Consider the following 17,769-nt stretch of genomic DNA (forward strand, 5'->3'; position numbering starts at 1 on the left):
ATTGAAGATGAACTGAGTTCAATGTGGGATCATTAATGCTGATTAAAATACACAGACAATTCCTTCTCATATTAAAATGTTTCACATATTAAAAATGTTTGTCATTGTGTCAAACCCGCCAAACTGTTGACAGTTTATTTTCAATAATGATGGTTTCTTTTGCTTAATTATGATATCGGCTTTTCTCTAAATTATTAAAAAAGTCTCTAATAATCCAATTTATTCAAGTGAACACAGTCTGTTTGGGTAACTGTCGGGTCGCTCTCAGCTTACTTTCACACAGTGTGATGTATTTTTTCATGATGAGTCTCTGGTTTGTCTCTCGTGGCATTAATCACCCTCCATACAAATTGAGAAGCTGCTGCTAGGCAACAAACTGGTTTTTATTGAATTTAACTTTATGGAAATTTAAAAGCTGCTCCACTTTTCAAACACACATCCCTGCTGCCACAGCGCCACCATGTGTAATGACACTATGACGGATATTTGTGAATATAAATTCAGGCTCATTATGCTAATTTTGAGTGGTTACAATTTCATAATTAAGTACTTAATAAAGTTTTTTTTTCCTGCAGTCCAGGACAGTCCAATATTTTTAATTCAGAAGCCATATAAACATACATTTTTGCACATTTCTACAAGTCTCTTTTACTTTTATTTCAGTTGTGACATTGAAAGCCCTGGAAAATAATATTCTTACTGAAGTCAGGCACCACAGAACCATAATTGTTAAAAAGGCAAGATTCTGTGTTTCATACACCGCACAACCCCAGAATTTGCCGTTCAAGAAAATACCTGTATGTTTGTAAAAATGAAAATAAAAGTTGCTGACAGCTCATCTGATTTGTCAGTGCACATTTAAAGGTTTTGGGTTTTTTTTTTTTTGCAAACTGTGAATTAAGTTTCCATATACACTCACCAATACAATCCAATACGACAGCTCTGCCATAAGTTCTACTTTTACAAAGCTTATACATCACCTCTCACCATTATCACCTTTCTGACACTGTCAACAAGAAGTGAAAATGGGTAAGCATCTTCAAAGTAGAATTTATGGCAGAGCTGTTGTACTTAATGCATTAGATTGCACAGGTATTCCTAATAAAGAGCTCGGTGGATGTATTTTGATGCATGCTATGCAACTTTAAATTTACCAAGTTCAGTTTACTAAAACAATAAACAGCGGTTTGCTCTTGTGGTATTATCATAGAGATGTGTTGTCAACAGTACTGACACACAAACAAAGCAGCAAATGCACCCATGATACAAAATTAGACTATACAGTCCCACCACAAAATTTAAAAAGCTTTCTCCTATTGGTCAATCGGTTTTATATTAATAGCCTTATCAATACCTTCGTTCTGCTTGGTACTATTTATATACCTCATATCAGCATAAAATCTCTTAAATCATTCTCAGAAACCATTTCACAGACACTGCATCCCCAAACTTCAAGATTTTCATGCTCAGTACTTGCACATTGACGTGCAAATGTAACACCTGTGACAGTATTGGGTTTTAAAAGACACTATCTGTTTCCTCCTCGACTATCTCCAATACAAAAGATCAAGAGTCTGTTCCTGTTGTTTTCACACCTTTTCTTCCCTCTTCTGTTTTAGCAGCACACATGCAGTTTTTGTGGTGAGCAGCTGATGGAAGTGCAAGCAGCTGGCCGTGAGTGTCAAACCAAACCAGTGACTTTATCAGTCCAAAACCTGAAAGGAACATTGTGCAAGATTAATTAAATTGTGATTTATGCCGACTGTTATACATAAAAGAAAAACAGCATGCATATCATGTTTTGGACTCAACATAGTTAAAAGACGGGTTCACGATTTTTCAAGTCTGTCTTAAAATCACAGTCAGACGCCCATTGTTTCCTGTTTCAATGAACATTGAAACAGGTTTTTCTGGCCACAATCATTCCTCCTGTTTATACTGTCTATTAGAATCCCTTCATAATGCACTTACAATGTAAATGTTGGGGGACAAAATCCACAAGCCTCATTCTCTGCAAAATTTATTTAAATGTTTATGTGAAGCTAATATGAAGTTTCAGCCTTCCAAAATTAGTCAAATCAAGTCGATATCTTTCTACGTTACAGTCTTTTCAGTGCTAAAGTCCATCTTTTTGTCACTATACTTCCACCGCAGCTCAACAGGGAAACACTGTCACACAAAGAGGGAATTTTACACTACAAAGACTGTAAATGTGGCAGATATCCACTTGATATGACTAACTCAGACTGCTGAAGCCTCGTAAAAGCTTCAGATAAATGTTTTAATGTATTTTTGTAAAAAATGACTGTATGGGCACACTGTGGATTTTGGTACACTATCACTTACACCGAATGGGATCTTTTAATATCCAGGACAAACAATTACAGCAAGCAAAACCTCTTCCAGTGTTCGTTTGGGCACCAGACTGTTATATTAAGACAGACTTGAAAAAATTGTGACTCTGTCCTTTAAAACAGACTGTGTCAAAAACAGTCACGTGACATTAGAGGGTTCATATGCTTGGAGAGTGTTATAATTGTAATATTAATGCATGGAGGAGGTGTTGATAGCCTCAATGTGGTTTCAGACATAGTTTTTGTTTCCTGGTTAATACTTTCTATACATTGTGGTTGAAAAGCACTCAGCAGAGGTATTCACAGCAGTAGTGTGTGCCAGCTTTTTTGTCTTCAGTAATCTTAAAACAAAACTTGTTAAAGTGTCTGTGCATGTCACTGACCAACAGTTGTCGTCCACTATAATACCATTTCTTTGCACAAATCATTACTGTGCTTTGCGTGCGTAATAAAAGTTGGATGTTTCTTTATACAATGCCACATGTTAGGTTGTGGCTATTCCTCTAAATTTAGTTTTGTTTTAAAGTAGTAACTGTGAAACCATGGTGAACCTAAATATAGGTATCCTGTTAGCCGTGATGGTATCATCTGAAGATGCACCGAAATTTTTCAGTTCTGACATATGAAATCTGGTTGTTAAAAGCTTAAGGATTAACAGAAGGAAAGAGGACATATCTCAAATCTTTGACAAATTCCATTTTGACAACATGGATGTACAACATGCACAGAGGTCTTTACTAATGTGTAGAGAAAATGGTGTTGTCTGCAGTCTAAAGGCACATATTTTAAAAGGAGTGGGTGATATGATCATGTCCAATTTATTGAGAAACTGCTTATGAATAATACCTGAATGTCTGTTTTTGACCAATCCAGCAAGGAAAAAGAACCTGGAAAATCAAGTTTCATATATTAAAATCCAAATTTGCCATGAAAAAAAACCCTGTTCATTTCATTTCATAAGATATTAAAGGCTCTATGGTTAGGAATCAGAACATCCCTCTCATTAGGAACACCGCTGGCTGTAAAGTGAGCTGCAGTCAGCATCTGTACTGTGGCTATTGGCCAGTGGGAGCCAATCCGCCCAACTCACACAAATATACATTAAACTACCACCCAAACCTGACCTGGCCTGCAAACTGCCAAGCTTTTTTTTTTTTACCAGTGGTGTTTACTAAACACCAGTAGGCTCAGTGAGCTGTGGCCAGGCAGAAACTAGCTGTGGCTGAGGAGCAACACACTGCGGTTTGTTATGAAATGTGTGCTTAGTACGACTTCTGGACTACGATCAGGAAAAACAAAAGGGGTAAGCTATGTTCTGCTCCTTTGTTGATGAAATATGTTGCTTTAGCTGTTTGTGCTCGGGAGTGGGCGACTTGTCATTGTAGCTGTATTTTGTTGTGAAATGTATAGTGATTGACAGAGACAGCTAGCCATCTCATTAGCTGGAGAGCTAATATCTGCGGAGTGTTTCTAGTCAGATGGCACCGTTTTGGTTGTGTTGTTGTGTCGTTATGCTGGTCATTTGTTGAAGTTAGCAGGAGAGAGGTAAGGCACTCGGGAGTGCACAAAAACGTCACTTCTGTTGGTTTCAAAAAACAGAAGTGATTGGAGCACACTGATTAATTTGAAACCTTTAATTGTGCAAACAGTCTAATGTTTCAACACTACTGTGTCTTCATCAGTCAGGGTCTGACTCCCAAACTCTGATGAAGACACAGTAGTGTCAAAACGTTACCTTTAAATAGACGGCTACAGTATGGTAAAATCTCTGATGGGTGACAAACTCACAGTGTCTCAGGGTCTATATGGTACATTTTACATTGAAAAACATTTCTTCTCTAGTCCAAGATAACGGTGCAGCTGTTCTTATCGAGCCAACCTCTCTCAATTTCAGTTTTATGAGTGAAGCTAGAGTGCACTAGAAAGGAGGTGGAGTTTCCATTTTGTTTAATGATTCCCTCCAATGCAGACAGATGTCTTATGGAAACTTTGATTCTTTTGAATATGTAGCTCTTCAGTTGAATTCCCTCTCTCGAGCTGTATTGCACAATTTGACTTCTTTCAAAATTTAAATTCCGAGGTTACATGCTGCAAACGTATCTTATCTTCTATCCATCATCTCAGTCATAATATTCATTACAGTGTATACAATATATATTTGGCCACTTTTACAAGCTTTCTCCTATCTGTATAGAAAATGTTGGGCACTCGATGCAGATTACTGTTCTGTAAAACCTAAAGTAAAACATAAATTATCACAGTCCAAAATACTTTTTGAGTAAATCAAATATGAAGCAGTGGAGTCTTGGCTGGATATTTTGCCTACAATGGAAGCTGCATTAGACTACTGTGATAAAAAAAAAATTGGTAGATGGTTTATGAGTAATAAGCAGAGCCTTGCTTATTCACATGGATTACTGTGAGACAGCCTGGTTCCCCTATACTACACTGTAACTAACAGGACAGGGTTAGACCAGATTCGACAAGGCATCAGAGCTCCACATTTTATGACAATTCACACTCTCACAGATCATAAAAAGATTGACAACCTTCTGCAAATGGCTTGTGTTGACAGCATAGTGAACAGAATTAAACTAATTGTACTGTCAGTGGTCTTTAAAGCCATTTGTCACTATATCCCCCTCATACCTGATAAACCTGTTTAGGTACAATAAATGCCTGTAATGGTTACACAAGGTCAGCAGCAAAGACTTTGGAGAGGTGGGATCAGGGCTGTAGACAGAATTTACAGAATATAGAACATAACCCACCCACCAAGTAATTGATTTTGACGAAGCACCAATCAAACTCTGTCAAATTTTCTAGCTGTTTAAAAAAAAAAATCACAAATTTTCAAATTTGTTTAACTGTTCAGTTTAATTTTCTGGTTATTTTCTGGTTTCAAAGCTTTCTGCATATGTTGTGTCCTGTATGTTTTTTTTTAAAATAGTAACATGTTCATTTATTTAGTACAGAAAATACTTGAATCAGCCTTAAACAATCCAAATGTCTTATAAGTGTGTAATCCCAGAATGCTCCTCATGTCATTTGACTCCCCAGAAGATTCCCAGAAATATTATGACAAGTATGACTCTAGTGACCTTAATGGTAGCTGTGTTCAAGAGCAGACTGCTATATTATGGTGCCACTATCTTGAATCTGACAGATCTGACAGAATCTGAATCAGGTTTACAAGGGAACAAAATAGTCCACAGGCTTTCAAATCACCAGTATATGATTGACAGACTGTATTGGCTGTTTAATGTGTTTTAATTGTCTTACTGTTGTATTGCTCGTTGTAATAAATATATGTTGTAATAAATGTACCTCGGACTCCCTGGAAAGCAGCAGATCATTTTGGTGAAGTGAGATAAAACTGAATTGTCTTCTCAGGTTTCTGTGAAGGGTTTGATTGGCCCCACTTCTGTACACACTGATGTTTAAAACACATTAAATGGTCTATGATGCAAATTATTAAAAGTTTATTTCAATGTCCATATACAAAAGATAATTTAATACACAATTCTGACATAAAATATGTCACTTAAAAGTTTGTAAGTTTATATGTAAAATAGCCCATAGCTTGACTTATTTATGTGACAGTGTTGGCTAGCAATAGGGAAAAGTTATATTTCTACCTTACAAGAAAAATAGGCTTTATAGGTCCCAGATTAAATATCTTGTTACTAGACAAAGGAAACAGAAGGAAAGCAAAGTCGCTTACAGGTTATATTACAAAGGAAATATAAAGAAAGACGCTGTTTGCTCAGTAGTTCAGTAGTTAGTTGTTAGTCAGTTTGTCTCTTTCTCTTAGACTGCAATGGAGTTGGAGGTGTCAGCTGACTCAGAGCAAAAGGAGCTTCTCCTGCTGCTTGCAAAAGACTGCAGATTGACACTTGTATGCAGCTTGCAGCCCAGAGACCTCAGGAATTGCAGCAGCTGACGTCGGAACTTCACCCACACAAAGGCATAGAGGATGGGATTGAGGCTGCAGTGCAGGTAACCCACAGAGGAGGTGATTATCTTGGCTGTCTCCAGAGATGTTCCGACTCCACAGGTCTCACTGCTGTTGCCGGACTGAAATGTGTCCACCATGAGTGTGATGTTGTATGGCGTCCAGCAGAGAAAGAAAACCAACACCACAGCCACGATTACCCTGAAAGCCTTCTGCTTTTGGAGGCCCTGGGTGCCACACCGCAGCCGTTGCAGGATGCAGGAGTAGCAGAAGATCAGGATGGTTGAAGGAAGCAGGAAGCCCGCTATGTGGTAAATCAGGCGTGATGCCAGCCGCCAGTCACCTAATACCTGTACCTGAGAGGGGTACATATAGTAGTTGCGAACACACTCTATTTTGTCTCGTCTGTCATCCCTCACAGCATGAAGAAAGATCCAGTCAGGAATAGAGAGGATCAGAGAGAAAAGCCACACTGCTAAACAGCTGGCATGTACAACCCAGGGCTTCTTGCGGGAGTACATCTGAGTAGCATGGACAATGGACAAGTAGCAGTCCAGACTGATGCAGGCCAACAGAAAGATCCCACAGTAGAAGTTGATCTGAGGGTGCAAAGAAATCAGCATAGAGAGGTGAAAAATGTTTTGGCAACCATTGTATATTTACTATCATGCACTTGGCTTTAAATGCAGGCAGTTTTTGTGCAACTTTCCTGCTGTACACTTCTTACCGTGAACATAGCTCCAGTAATCTTGCAAAGGGAAGTACCAAAGGCCCATCCATGAACAGCCTGTGCAGCCCAGAGCGGCAGCGTCACCAGCAGCAGGACATCTGCCACACCCAGGTGGAAAATGAAGGTGTCTGTCACATTCCAGGTCTTCCTACTCTGGGCCAAAACTCCCAGAAGCACTTCAGGATACCCAGGATACCCACAACAAATGCCACAGAGTATAGAACTGGGATGAACAGTGCCTCAAAATGCATGCCCTCGTCCAGGTCACATATATCACCACCATCATCAAGATATGAGTCAGTATAATTCTCAATGCCGTAAAAGAGCCATTGGTAGTCCTCCGCTGTAAACTTTTCACTGTCGATCAGTGAATTCTGCATTTATACAAAATGAAGATGGGAAAAAGCAGTTAGTCAGTTATCACCACATGGTGGTGCTGTTTAGCTTTAAACATAACAACAGTATCTATCTATCTATCTATCTATCTATCTATCTATCTATCTATCTATCTATCTATCTATCTATCTATCTATCTATCTATCTATCTATACAATACAATTAAATTAAACAACACACAACAATACAATGTTTAACATTAAAAAGCATAAGTCATCATTAAGCTGAGGCAGCTGTCAGTTTTTGTTGCCAGGCTACCAGACCTGAGTGTTTTGTTTGCAATCCAATTATTGATCATAATCCTTAAAAATAAGTGAAATAAAATAGAAGAATCCTGAAGTCAAAATCTGAAACATACAAGTAGCTCATTACTGTTAGGGTTTTTTGGTGTGTGTTTTTGTTTGTTTGTTTGTTCTCATAGCAGTATTCTGAAGAAACTGTAGCTGAGACTTTTTCTGGGGAAGTGAAAAAGGCCTACAATGAATTCAAGCTGCAAGTGTCAAAACTACACATCAGTCATTCAATGTCCTCTACACGGAGAACATTCTGAAGGTGAAAGAAGAGCTGTCATGTCTGAAATACCACCATAACTGGTTTTGCAAGATTTTACGGTATGATGTCTGATGAACAATACTATTTTGTACAAGTGAAAATCATCTCAGTTTCTTGTTTAGCTGGAGAAAGTTATGACCGTTATATTTATACTGCTGATGTGCAAAATTGCCCTGCACTGGCAAATGAGGAAGAGGAATTATAGACTAAGAGGAAGCAAGTGCAAATTCAAAGTTTTTACAACGTAGAAAGTCTTGAGGCACTTAAGTGCAAATCACAATCCAATCATTTACCATCTATATCTCATTATATAAATAATCATTTGGTAAATTATTCAAAAACTTTTTTTCTTTTTTTTTTTAGCTTTAACATAAAGTTGACTGTAAATAAAATCATTTTGTCATTGGTGATTTATCTTTTACATAATGATGCAACTTTTTACTGTATGGCATATTTTTGTAGAGGCATGTTAATCTCCAAAACACATCTAAGTGTAATGACTGTCAGTAATTTGTTAACAAGGTAAAGATCATATGCACAAACGAAAAAGACCAGAGCAGCTGAAATACATTATTTCCTGATGTGATTTTAAAGATTTGAACTGCAATCCTCAAAGAATAAATAGTCTCAGAAAAGATGATATATGCATCATCTACAAAAAACAATTAAAGGAATAACTTACTGGAGAGTAATCATATGTCATTGTGTTCTCCTCAGTGAGCAGGCTCAGAAGGCAACACAGCAGAAATTAGCTACTTAGTGATTCAGTGTTGCCAGGAACACTAACTATAAAGCCACCCCCGAGGACGCCCAGACAAGTGTCAGTATTCTTCGAAGAGCAACATAACCAGCTTCCTTTTTCAGAGGAAATGAAGGAAAAATCTCAATACATTTGCATTGATAAAGATGTTATTCTGATTTAAACTCCACTTTTATTTTACTTTATAAATAGAGCATAAAACTGTTATTTTCTACTTTTACAGCAAAATACTGTTACAAGCAGTGTAAATTAACAGTAACTTGTGTATTACTGTTAATTTGAACTTTTCACAAGTGGCATACTTACAGATTTTTACAGTAAACAGCAAAATGTACATTTGCATTGATAAAGAGTTATTCTGATTTAAACTCCACTTTTATTTTACTTTTTATTTTCTCTTTAAAAAAAACAGCATGGTTGTGAAGTTTTATGCTGACAGAGCATTTTAAAAACAGCATTATGTAGATTCAAGTGGTATTTTGTTTCAGTTCCTTCACTGAATTGCTGAACAAGTCTTTAGTGAACAGAAAATAAAACGGCTTGCTCACATATTCCCTGTAAAGCTGCATTTATTTGACTTTTTGGTTTAAATAAATCACTCGCATGCTGCCCTTTTGTCTTTTGTCCCTCATAAAGGGACTTTAAACCAGCAGCAAGGTGTGAAAATGCCAAATATGCAGAAGACGTCTCAGTGTGTGTGTGTGAGTAGGCTGGCACAGTTTCCAAAGAAACTAATTAATACCACATATCTAACTCAATCTGAAACACACACTTTCCTTTAATTAGGATGTTGTGTTACAATGTCGAGAATGTCTGAGTGCTTACTTTCCATGTTTAAAATGTCGTCTCTGGAAATTACATTTTAATTGTCATTTGACAACCTGATAATAATCTGCTTTTACTCTGAGCATTAAACGACAGTGAGAGGACAGTTTTACTTTCAGGTTTACAAGGTGCTTTGGACTATTTTAAGATCACCCACATTTCAAAGAACAAACTCTTTAACTTCCTTTATGAACCACAGAGTCTAGCATTTGACAAGATTTATTGCATGAAGTTATCTGTCTTTCTCAGTGTTGCTTTCTCGAATGTACAGTTTAATGTAAGTTATTCATTCATGTTCAGTACCAGTCAAAGTTTGGACATACTTTTTCATTCAAATGAATGGGAAGGTGTGACCAAATTTTTGACGGGTACAGCATGTCCTCACATAAAGCTGGCATGATTGTAGAATGTAATTGTATTTTTTACATTAACATTCAATAGAGATATCTGAACTGTTCATTTAGATTAGATCAGAAAACATAACTACACCAACCTCCAGAGAAGAAATTAATGAGGTCACATTGACAAATAGTGAAAGAGACACAAATGTGAACATGCAGACACACTCCAACTACAATAGGACATGAAACAATACCTTAAATTTCTTTGCAGTCATAGAGAACTATAAAATGAAAAAGATACTGTTTTTAAGAGCACTTTCCTGTGCCCCATACACCGCACGACCCCCAGATTGCCATTATACTTACCATTATACTGCAGGAACGCAAATCAGTGTCATGCTGACATTCAGTTTGTAGGTGCCTTTATAAATAGAGCATAAAACTGTTATTTTCTACTTTTACAGCAGTGTAAATTAACAGTAACTTGTGTATTACTGTTCATTTGAACTTTTCACAAGTGGCATACTTACAGATTTTTACAGTAAACAGCAAAATGTACAACATACTACTCGACATACTGACGACTAACAGTGAGGACTACAGTGAGTTTTAGTTAACAACAACATCTGAATACTCAACAACTGGCCAAATCACTTGCATCTAAGTGCACAGTCTATTGGCAGAAACAAACACATTACTGTTCTTGGTTTCATTACATAATGTTTGTGTGGTACCTGTGTTAGTGAGGAGCTTGGTGGCCTCCAGTAGCTTCTCTGTGTAGACTCCAGGTTCATAATTATCCATTTCAGAAGTGACTGGGTGGAAAACTCTGGCAGCACGGCCTCGAATAGCCCCAGCAGTGCGATCCAAACCGTCAGCAGTCTTTCTCCTGCAGAGCGATGACACTTATTCACGTCCTCTAGCATGTGGTTCTCTGGGCCATAAAACAATGATGCAGTTAGTTGTATACATGTTTTTAGTCAACCACCTTGTTGTAAACATGCCACATGCCTGCCTGGATACAAAGGTTAGAAGGTAGTGCAGGAATATATTCATTTTTTTAACCTGAGACATGCTTTAACCAAAGATGGAACATGTCACTGTTGAGTAGATTTGGTTTGTCAAAGACACTAGTAGAGCAATAAGATAAGCGCAGCAGAAACGTCAGTTTGGACCACTGTGTTAAACTAACTGACTGCTAACAGTGAGTTTTTTAAACATTTTTTCCACAAACCTTGTTACTTGACATAATTACTCAGACAGTATTTACAACAGTGAATAAACAGCTGTTTAAATTGTGACTTCAAAATGTTAAGACAAATTCTACAACTTCAAAGTGTTTCTTTCAAACCATCTCTCACTTTATTAACATTATAAATGAATGATGCTAAACATTTGTACGCAATTATAAAGTAATAGAACAAAGCATGGAGTTTATTCAGGTAGTTAAACATTCAAAAGTCATTTAAAATGTAAATATTCAAACTAGTGTAGTCTGTCTGAACATTGTACACAAATAAAGACAAAATATATCAACATGCTCCTCTAACTGTTGCATGTCAAAACATGCTGGGACGATTGAACTGGAAAAATGATATGGTTAAAGAACAATGGGACAGCTTTGGTGGTTGTATGTCTGTAGCCTAAGAATCTGATGGTTTGGTACAGTACATCTGTAATTGTTGCCATGTACTAATGCTCACCACATTATTGTAACCAAATAACTGCATCTAATATCAGCGTCTGTTTGTTTTTTTAAATTGGTAGTTTCCATTAAAAAAGCCCTAATTAATGCCCCTCTAATGCAAGTTGTAACCAGACAGTCCAAGTGTGTGTTTATAAAAGTTTGTAATGAGCGAATGACTGACTGAGAAAGTGACTGAGTGACTGAGTCACTATGAGTAACCAAGACTAACTAAGTGAGTAACTGAAAAGTGTGACTAAGAGACTGATTGTGTGGGTGAGAGGGTTCGCTGTCCCATTCAAAAGTCCATTAGTTTCTTTAGGGGAGCCATCTCCAGTGAAAGGACGGGGTGCCTCTCAGTGTTTATCCCTGTGAACCACCTGAAAAACAAACAGTGTGTATTATAAACTGTAGTAGTATAAATAGCACGCTTCAGTGTTGCATCCATCCAGGAATGTACCACTGAAGGACTGGGATATTGCTGCAAATTGCTGATGTGTTTCATATAGGCCACTAGAGTAATAAATCTACAAGTACACACTACTACACAGACAACGATGGGATATTATCGACATAAAATTAAGTTATTTTGGGCATGTTGTCATATAAAACAAAGTAAAATGAAACTCACTGTGTAATTTGGAGCATCAGAATCACAAGTCCAGCTCCGCTCTCAGAAACGTTGACTTGCTGCTGAAACAAGACATTATTTTAGCAACAGTACAGATGTGGTAGTTAGCAAGACTGATTTCAAAACTTAACTCCTGCATCTTCAGTCCTATGCCTTTTACATTTCAACAGAATTAAATTCACTTCAGGAAAAGAATTTGAGCAAAAACTCCAAATCGTCAAGATTGGTCAGTAAGTCGGAGAGAATCTCAAAGAATAGATCACAGGCTTAAGGAAAAAAAAATATATACACACACACACACACACACACACACACACACACACAGGTAAAATAGCTTTTTGTTTGATGTTGTGATTGGATGACACGGTACCAAATCGTTATTATGACAAAAGCAAGGGCATATAGCACAATTCAAACTGATTCGAGATGTTCTTCAAGACCAGCAGTGTAACTTCTCAGTACACTCACAGAAATGTCAACTTCTATCAGTACAGTGTTGACATAACATATTGTATGGGAAACGAACGCCTCCTGTTGCATTCTCAAAATTTAAGTAGATTCAAGGATAGGTTTGGACTTTTTCAAATCTATTTCAATACAATATTCAAATGTCAAATGTATATCGACAAAGTTATTAGTTATGCTGCTATAGGCCTAGACTGCCGGGGGACTTCCATTGATGCACTGAGCTCCTCTCTCCTCCTCCTCCTCTCCATCTGTATGTATTCATTTACCATTAATGCATGTTACTAACTTGACTTCTTCCCCGGAGTTCTTTGTGCTTTCTCATCCGCAGGAAACCCCATGGACCGCATCGACGTGGGGATGTCCTTCTCCTGCTGTTCCTGCTGTTGCTAGTCATGTATCTATTGTTGTTGTTGTTGTTGTTCTGCTTCTCTGACCCACTGTGTACAGTATTGTAAATAACTTTGTAAATATATTTAACAGCCCAGTTTCTGTAGGGGTGGATGGCATTTTTTTTTTATATCTTTCCTCCTGTTTCTGTTAAGTTAGGAGTTATGTCAGTGATTTGTATTTTTGTTTCTTTATGTTTAAATAGGTAATTTTAGGTTGATTAGCTTTAGTTCCCTTTTGTTTGTTGTTTTGCTGTTAACTCATCCTGAAACCATAACTATGAAATAAACATTTAAAGGCTGCAAAATCCCTTGTTGCTGCTTTTTTTGGCAGCTGGGGAGAGGGAGTGTCATTTTCATGTTGCGCCAGGGTTTCTCTTAGGCCGGGTCATAACAATATATTTTTAAATTCTTCTGCTTCTCCCAGTTTAAAGGCCCCTAATGATAGACCCACATAGATGTTTTTGCCTATTTTGCTTGATTAGACCTCTACTTAGCAGTGTGTGGGCCTGTATAGACTGTCTTTGATTGACATCTCCCCTAAAGTAGTAAAACACATTTCCAATCCACTGGAGATAGAAATATGAACGTATATTCAGACTATACAATATATATCTAAAAAAACACAGCAGTAGAGTGGATAAAAGAGTCATTAAGTTTCATTCAGCGTATTCTGCTCATTCGTCATTCAGTATACAGCAGGTTTAAATGTTTAGTGTGTTCATGATGGAAAAGTGACAAAATTGACTTTTAATTTATTTTTGTGTGTGCTATTGATGGATAATATTCTCCAACAATGCAATGCACAAAACAAATTGAGGGAGCTACAAAAAATATCCCTCTGAAGAAGAGTGTCAGATGGATATATTGGATAGTTGCTTTTTTATTTTTACTGTCAAATACTATTTATATACAGTAAATCTCATACATTAATCGGAAAAGTCTGTAGATCTATTGGATAGTTGCTTGTAATTACTTTCAGATAATGTTTATATAAGGTAATAATTATAAAAATTATGTTTTTGTAAGCCATTTTTGCATGATCATATTTTTTGTACAGTATCAAACCAATATTTTTTACCATGAATTTACTGTAAATAGATGAGATAATCACATACAATTAAAGCCTAAAGCTCTTAAGATACCATTAATGGGTGTTAAAGGAGGATAATTTGAATAAATAGTGTTTTACATCCAGAAATTTGTGCTTTGATGGGGCAGTCTTAAGGATAAATTGGATAATTCTATGAATTTACAAAAGAATACTGTATAAAACAAGCCATTATTTAAATTAAGTAATTTTAAGGTATTTCTGCAATGTTTTTCATTTTTTTGTGCACATTTATACATTTATTTAGCATTCCAGCAATATTTTATATTTTTTTTGTTTTCATTTTACAACAGTTGGACTGTAAAAATGGAGATAATGTCTACAGTAAATATCTGTATTTAAAAAAAATTCTTTGTAGAATAACTAAAGGTTTTTTTTACCGTTATTTGACAGTAAGTGTTTTTTACTTTTACATTAAATTTAAAGTAAAAAAACAGAAAGTTGCCTTAATTTTACATTCAGTAATAGGATGTGTATTATTTGTATTTTTACATAGCATTCAATGTAACATAATATTCAAGACCATTAAGTAATTGAAAAATCCTGTTAAAAAACTATAATATTCCATTATATTAATTTACAGATTACAGCCTTTATTTTATGGTGAATATTTTTAATAAAAATAATGTACTGTGTACTTTTTATGGCATTTACACTTAATGTAGAAAAAACAAAAAAACTGTAAAATAATACAGTACATTTCTGTGAAATAACTTTTTTTTTTACAGTGTACTTACTGATGTCAGACACCACAAAACCACAATTTGTGATACAGAAGCCAAAACACATCAGTAATTATTATTAATGATAGTTGGACGAGACAGATACAGACAAGAAGAATATATTATAACTAAGACTGGATTGTAATGCTATAAGATACAAAGTGGAAAGATATTTTTCTGGATTCGTCCAGCCTGCTGATCTCTGACGGCGGCCTGAGCAGCAATTACAGCAACATCCAGACATCAAACTGTCAGCCGGACGTAGCTGCTGCTGCTGCTGCTGCTGCTGCTGCTGCTGCTGCTGCTGCTCTGCGTCTCATTATTCATCCACATACTGAATACTTTCACATAATCCCACAATCCATGTTTATGAACGCTGCTGCTTTTAAATGCCTCTACCAATTCAACCTGGCACAGTAAATTCTTTACATTCTCTATTTTTAAAATGTTTTTTTTTTCTATTTTTTAAAACCTTAATCTTAATTCTTCTAAAGTTTTAATACTTGTGCCTTTATGCTACCTTTTCACCAAGCCTGGGAAACACAATTTCATTTCTTCACAGGTAGCATTTGATACTGAAAAGTATAAATGTAACTGTGAAATAACTGAAGAAACCAGAAAATATTCACATACAGTAGAGTCCAAAAGTCTGAGACCACTTTCCTATTAACTAGAATGAGAAAGTGCTCTATAGTGAGGCCCCTATAATAATGATAATATGGCCTATAATGATTAATAATTTTTTTTTTCTTATAATTTGTAATTAACCATTAAATACCTGCAAATTACTCAAATACTTCCAGGAAATTATTATAAAATTAGAGGACCTGAAAATAAAGTGTCACCCATTTTGTAATAATAACAATAATAACAACAACAACAACAATAATAATAATAATGATTATGATGATTTTCTTTTAACTCTTATTTCTATGTAGGCTGGACTACAAGCGATCCGTTACATAACTGTATCCATTATAAAATTGCACATGGATGTTCTTTTACATTCTCAAACTTGGAAACAAAAATGGGCCCAACCCAACATAATAACTGTTGGAAATGTAATAAGTGGGCACATTTCTACATGCTCTGTGGGACTGTTCCTTGGTGCTGCCCTCAACCAGAACCAGTACCAGCACCACCAGGTTTTACTAAAGCAGAGTTCAACACTTGACTGTCAGAGTAAATAATGTTCAAAGCAAAATGTGACAGACATTAAGGATGTTACATCTTAGAGAGGGTTTGGGGTAATGTTAACAGAATATAAAGAAACCCTGAAATGCTGGGGTTGTTCTTTCTGATTGCCTTTGGCTTTTTGTTTGTTTGTTTTGTTGATATAAATGGGTTCTGTGTGTTGTTTGTTGTTTGTCTTTGTTTACTTCTGTGTTTCTTCCCTTTATTTTAATGTACCACATTTATACTATCTGTATTTTACACTGTTAAAATGTGAAAATGAATAAAAACTTAAATGACAAAAAAAGGAATTATTTCTACTAATTTAGATGCTAAATTGTGCAAACTTATTTTCACAAGACTGCTATGTTGTTTCTGCTGATCTTCTATCATGTTGTGATTTACAGTTGGAAAAGGCTTGTTTTATTCTAAATAAATATTATTAAATATTAATAATACAGTGAAACAAGTATCCTTCAAGATTTTACATGGAATCGACTGTTAAAGAAGGAAAGATTTAAGCTAAATACAGACTTTGCAGTTAAGATAGAGAAACAATATTTCATTTGTTTTTTCACTGTGATCATTCAAATGTATTTTGCATTTGTTGTAATGTTATATTTTGTGTTCATTGGATAGTAATATCTACTGTATCTACTATATAACTCAGCTTCTGATCATTCTTGGTAAATTCCACATCCACAGATGGAAATGATCTGGTTCCAACCTGCTTTGATCAGTTTGTTGTTGAACTCAAACAGTATTTTGGCACTTTAATCAAAAATGTGAAAGTCCCTCAGTATTTTAAAGGAAGTGGTGACTGTCCCCGTACTCAGCAGTCATATTAAAAACTGAACAACAACAACAAAAATAAGAACACTTCCTGATTAACCATATGGATGAAGAAATACAAATGTATGTGAATTGCTTATTTATAAATCAGGGGAAGCTATAGACGTTTTTTGTTATTGTTCTATCTAACACTGGAACGTGGTAAGATTAATTGCCTACCTTGCATAGAGCAGCCTTCTCTATACCAAAACAAAACAAATTAACTGTTCATAGATATATTACATTGTTTGTAAAACAGTTCAAATATTCAGACTAATATGACAGGTAAAATAAAAACTAAGTTAATGAGACTGTTTTGGCTTGTGACCTCATAAAATAAAGCCAAGTCTACTTGGGATCTCTCATCACATGTTGCATTATAACGAAAGAGGGCTTGTTGTTTCATTTTAATAAGTTTTAGAGGCTTAACGAATGTGTAAGAAATATGTTTTCGTTTTTGTTTATTTGTTTCCTGATGTCCCATCCTGTCCTATCATCTCAAGACCCCTTAGATTAATCCATGGACCCTTTGCTGGTCCACTGTAAATACTCTCAGAGTAATTGAGCAAAATGCAAAAAGTGTTAACCGTTCCCACCCTGCCCTACATTTTACTAGAACTCTAAAAGAATCCCAGTGAATGGACTCTGGACTCCTCTAACTTGCACAAAGTTGCTTTTTACTGGTTTTGTATGACATCTTTGTTGTAAATAAAGAAAGTTTTGGAAACTGCGTTGCTAGTAGCAACAGAAGGGGGCGGTAGGCCGACTTCACCCAGGTTTGAGCCACCATTTATAGAACGAAGAGGATTACGTCATCAGCCTCTGGTCCAATCAGCGCAGTGGCCGCCGT

At 36.1% G+C, this 17,769-nt stretch overlaps 1 pseudogene; it reads right to left on the reverse strand.

Moving 5' to 3' along the window:
* Positions 1 to 6,164: 6,164 nt before the first annotated feature.
* LOC122987661 lies at positions 6,165 to 8,783 on the reverse strand (annotated as a pseudogene).
* Positions 8,784 to 17,769: the final 8,986 nt, after the last annotated feature.

Source organism: Thunnus albacares, chromosome 8 (genome assembly GCF_914725855.1).
Source record: "Thunnus albacares chromosome 8, fThuAlb1.1, whole genome shotgun sequence".
Lineage (NCBI taxonomy): Eukaryota > Metazoa > Chordata > Actinopteri > Scombriformes > Scombridae > Thunnus > Thunnus albacares.